Source organism: Globicephala melas, chromosome 8 (assembly GCF_963455315.2).
Source record: "Globicephala melas chromosome 8, mGloMel1.2, whole genome shotgun sequence".
Taxonomy (NCBI): Eukaryota; Metazoa; Chordata; class Mammalia; order Artiodactyla; family Delphinidae; genus Globicephala; species Globicephala melas.
The window spans coordinates 22,104,595-22,110,594 of NC_083321.1; positions in this window are offsets into that span (position 1 = coordinate 22,104,595).

Genomic DNA, 6,000 nt, shown 5'->3' on the forward strand with positions numbered 1-6,000 from the left:
ACAAAGTTTATTTCTCACTCAAGCAGGTTGCAATGCAGGTTTCCCTTATTAAGCTATCCATCTGAGTGGCATTCCTCCAAGATGTGTCCCAGGGAATCAGGCTTTTTCTGTTTGGCAACTTTGCCATCTTCATCTTTATCTTGGATCCTGAAGACTTCAGATACAAGGAAAAGAAAGAACACAGAGAAGGCACACCCTCGTGCAAATGTTTCAGCCTGCAAGTGATAGATTATTTCCTCTGACATTCCACTGATTAAAAAAACAAAAAAAAAAAAAACAAAAACTAGTTGTATGTCCCCACCTAGATGCAAAGGGGCTGGGAAATGGGAAACATAGTTTAACTGTGTGCCCAGAAAAGGGAAATGGATGTGGTAAGCACGAAGCCAATACCTGCTATAGCATATATTTAAACAACCAGATGAAATAGTCACAAGTACCTGGAAGTTATAATGAAGGGTACTAACAGAGTCCTGTTAAAGTAGAAACAAAGCCTCATGCTCTGCAGACTCATTGCCCCTGTCTGTATTATCTTGTGTTTAGACTGTTTAAACAACTTTCTGACTTGGTCTCCCTGCCTCCACCATGGCCCCTCCAATCATCTGAGTGTTCTGAGACCACAGAAATCATCCCAAAATGACATTACATAGGTGAAAACTTTCCTGTGATTCCCCATCTCCCATGAGGAAAAAAGATCCAAATGCCTCAGTATTAAATGGGATGATTCTCTAGGCTCATCCCTCCTCTCCCCTTACCCATTTTGTACATGATTCCTCATCAAAGCTGAACTTCTTCCGTCAGGAAAACCCTTTCCCCTCGTGAATGATTACCATCCTTCAAGATTTGATTCAATCTGGAGGTTCTCAGTGAAGACTTCAGCCCAAGCAGAGCAAAGCACTCACGTTTGTGGCCAAGCCATCCCGCTTTCCCCACTGCTTGCCCTCATAGCATTTATCCACTTACATGACATTTATATGCCTGCCTTCTCTATTTGGCAATGGGCTCCTAGAAAGCAAATTTGTATCCTTGGTACCAAGCATGGTTTCTGTTACATTATAGTTGCTCTGAAAATGTTTCTTGAATTAAGCTCACTGTATATGAACTGAAATGTACTCACTTCTGCAGTTGTCCTTCTATCTTTCCAGTCTTTAATAAATGAAGGATGAGATATGGAAATAAATCTGTGTTCTAAATATCTTGATCAATCAAACTATCACATCTCATAGAACTTGGGAAAAAAAGTATGGTGAAATTCACAGAAAGAGACGAGGTGAGGTCTTGGGTTAAAATTATTCTCTTTTCTAGTGAAAAGAGTTCACACAAGATTAGAATGGATATCATGGTATATTTAGATAGAACAGGCGGTCATTCTAATCCACAGTGCCAAGAATTCCAAATTATTTATATGCCACCAAATTCCATTCCAGCATAGAATATTGCTTTTTGTCTTGGAATTTACCATTTCCCAAAGCTAATTCTGTCAGGAAACATCTAATATAGCCCACTTATTCCTAAGAGAACTAATACCTCATTCTGAAAGCCAGGAAGGAAAAGAAATTTCCATGAAAAAGAAGGGAAAATGTCAGGGGAAGAAATGCTAACTTTATGAACAGGTGAGGCTGTCAAGTTGAGGATACTGCAGAATCTCCCTGCATCTTCTCCAGCCTAGAGTTGGACACAGTCACCTAACTAAGGGAGTGAGACATATGAATTAGCAGGCAGTGTGTGACCGATGTCAAAAATGTTTGAAATAGCTACCCCATCATTTAAATTTATATGCATAACCTTCTCAATCTTGGAAATCCTTTCACATTTAATACCTTCCAAAAGCATTTCACTGGTGTCCCTCTCCTGGCGTGACATGGATTGCAACAGTTACCTGCCTCAAACTCCGCAATGGTTTCCATTTGCACTTGGGGTAGGATCCAAAGTCTTTACCAAACCAGAGAGTCCTACATTTTGAGGCATCTGCCTGATTCTCTAGACTCATGCAGCACCCTCTTCCTCTCTGTCTGCTTCTGCCACACAGACCTTCCTTCAGTTCCTAAACACCTCCAATCACTCTCCCACGTCAGTCTTCCCATAGGCTAAGTTGACCCAGGTCTATCACCTCTCACCTGCCCTCACCCCACTCATCCTACCAGTCTCCATTAAAGGTTCCTTCTTCTGAGACACTTCTCTGATTCCCCAGTTTAAATTCCATTGTCTTACTGTACTTTGATTGTACCTAGTACTTTTCCTTCATAACACATACTAGACTGTGGAGTCATGCATTTGTTAGGCTTATAGTTGATTCAATGTCTACCTCCACACAGTTCTTCGTGAGCGGAAACCATCTGTGTTCACCGTTATATCTCTGGTGTGTGCCAAACACACGTTGCCTGCTCATAGAAGACATCCTATAAATATTTGTTTTAAAAATAGGCTGAAGTAGTTACAAAGGGTATTGGGAATGATATAGAAATTAGCTGGACCTTAAAGTGTGAGAAGATGCTTCATTCTCAAATGCAGGGGGTAATGTTCAAATACTTGGTCAAAGGGTACAAACTTTCAGTTATGAGTAAGTTCTGAGGATCTAATGTGCAGCTTGGTGACTATATTAATGACACTGTACTGCCTTGTACACTTAAAATTTGTTAAAAGCGTAGATCTTAAGTGTTCTCACCGCACGCACAAGAAGTAACTGTGAGGCACTGGATGAGCTAATTAACTTGATTGCGAAAAGTATTTTACAATGTATATTTATATCAAATCATCACTTTAAATAAATACAATTTTATTTGTCAATAATACCTCAATAAAGCTGGGAAAAAATAGTACAAGGCAACGATAATAGGAGTTTTTTTAAAAAATGAGTGAAAAAAGAGGGTGCAGGAGCAGGTCCTTAAGGCTCCCTGCTGTGCCAAAAGTTAACTTGTTAGATGCTGGATCTGAGATCCTGGGGGACGGGGAGAGGCTGCAGGAACAGGGCCTTTGGGGAACAGGCTACCTACCTACAAGTACAAACATATTTCGATATTAAAAAAAACTGGTATGGTTGCATGGAAGCAGCCAGGCTAAATCTGTGTTCTGAGTAGGAGGGAGCTTGGAAGTCTCCAGAAAGTGGCACTAAGTTACTTGAAATTTCACGGATGATGTGGAGATGACAGACTAGTATGATGGTAAGATGGACAGAACTAGGGGGAAGATTGCCAAGACGTGGTTCTGCCATTTTCTGGCTGAGATAAGCTTCAGGGACCATGTGTATAACATGAAGAAAATAGTGGTACTGACTCCAAAAGGATCCAATGAAAAAACCATATGCAAAGTGTCCACCACACTGTTTGGTCAGTGGTAGCTATCATTACTGTTGTTGTTACTGCTGCTTTTGTTGTTATCACTAGGAAAAGAACTGGTCAAAAGAACCTGGGCTCTAGCTCACTTCTACCATTATCTGTGTGGCCCTGGACAAGTCAACTACTCTGACCAAAATGTTGGTATATGAATGTGTGAATTTTCTGGGGAACAGGGTCATATTTTTATCAGACTCTCAAAGGAGTTTAAATACAACTCATTTTCACATCCTACATTTACCTTAAGTATCTGGAACCAAATCGTCTCTCCTATAGTAGTATAAATTATACTCATTGTCACCATTCTGTTGCTTTTTATTATAAGATCATCAAATTTATTTTGTATTTCCCTCAAAAAAAAGTTATTTCATTTTTTTAAATGTTGCACTCAATATTATTATTTGAATACAAATCACAATACTCACTATTTTCAAATTTTAAACTTTTATTTCAAATACTTAAACATAAAGTTGTTAACAATAACCATAACATTAATAAGTAATGAAAATATTAAAATATAAAAATAAGTATTGAAACACATATTTTAATTGAAATCATTTGACATGAAAATACAGGTCCTTTGCATCAAATCACCAAATAAAACAATTGCATCCTGGTACCTGAATTTTTCCTAAAGCAAACACAAAAAAAAGAAGAAGAGTCTTAGAAGCCAGTAAACAAACTTTACAATTATTTGTATGAAAATAAAGTGAAGTGCAATTCCACAAAAAGAAAAATCTCACCAAAAACGAATGAGGTATATATTTATGTAGATTACTATGGTTAAATGAAAAAAATAAAATAGGGACAAAATAACTACTTTTATTAAAAAACCTCTTAACATTGAAAGAATAGTACCGCCTCCCATACAATAACTGAAGACACATACATATCTGCAAGCAAAAATCACTTGCAGGGCTTCCCTGGTAGCGCAGTGGTTGAGAGTCCGCCTGCCGATGCAGGGGACGCAGGTTCGTACCCCGGTCCGGGAAGATCCCACATGCCGCGGAGCGGTTGGGCCCGTGAGCCATGGCCGCTGGGCCTGCGCGTCCGGAGCCTGTGCTCCGCAATGGGAGAGGCCACAACAGTGAGAGGCCCGCGTACCGCAAAAAAAAAAAAAAAAAAATCACTTGCATCTAAATGATGATTCATTCTCCCGACCACCACTGGTGCTTACAAACTCTACCTCCTAGCTGTGTGTAATCTGAATTCTGTTTGAACTAATGCGAGACCCACAAGCTCAACCAAAAAAATCTTTATCTTCATCTATATTTTGTGAAAACAAATGGAAGCAAAACTAAATTTCAGTTCACCTGGAAGGAAAAGGCATCTTTTCCTCCTGCTCTTGCTTCTTGGTGCATATTTATTAATCCCAAAGCACTTTTTGGCCTCATACTGACCATTCATCAATTTTCATCAGCCATTATCACTGGTCCCTGCAGGGCACCTCAGTGGGTTGGCAGGAGAACTTGTAGAATCAGGTTTCATGGGAGAAAAATGCATTGCACGTCTCGTCTCAGTCTATACTTAAAAACAAAACAAAACAAAACAAAAACTCCACTCATTGTGGTGAATTTCCCTAGAGTGTGTGGCTGCATTTACAGTGGGCATTGTCAAAAATAAAACTTGAATATAAAACCAGGGTCTAGTATATTACAATCTCAACCGTGAGGGCAAAAACAACCATAGGCAGCATTTCTACATATTGAAATTCCTGCAGCCAGATGTTCCTGGGGTTTGTCAAAATGTGATCTGATTAAGGGATTATTGGGAGGGTTGTGCTATAAATCATGCTGTTACTCACATGCATTCAGAATAGTTCCTAAATGCTAGAAAAGTTGAATTTAATATTGGAAAGTATTTACATTGCCACCAATCGAGTAACAGAGTAGAAGTGGGAAAAAAATCTACAAACCAGCACCAGCATGCTTCAGGGAGTAAGATGATTACATGAATTTATCTGTTTATTCGTGCAGAGACATGCTGTAAGGATTAAATGGGATGAAGGAAAGTCATGGCTTCAAAGCCCATTTGTTTACAAAATGCAAAACTTAAACATTTTCAAGAAAAAATAAAATTAAAATATGTATATCTTTTTGAAAACTAAATTACAAATGTCTTTGTAATTTATGTATTCTATATATATACAGAAAGAAAAAACGCTGTATTTTTTAAATGGAAAAATACCAGGTTCAATCCCTGTAAAAGGACCAAATGCATACCATTTAGGATAATATCACTGATGCACGTTTGACAACCAAATTACAAAGCTCTTTGATATACTCTGTATGAAGAGTGGCAATTAAAACCAATAAAATCAAAGGAAGAAAAAAACTAATTAACACTAACATATCATTATGACTCACTAGCATATAAAATCCCATGCCTGCTCTAAACTGCCAACAATTGGCAATTCCCAAATTTCTAAGGATACAGACAATAGTTTCCCAAAACTGGAGCCACCAGAGGTTTGGGAGGCTCTTGGGAATTTTGGCAATTCTTTCTTCCAGCAAAAGGCCCAAAGCACACCAAGGACTTAAAACCCACCCATCCCTGCCCCCAAGAAATGTAATCCCAAGATTACAGACTATAGTGATTAGTTGTAGATTCTAAATAAATTATATTACTTCCTTATTAAAAAAAAGAAAAAATCAAAAAAAAGTGGTTAATT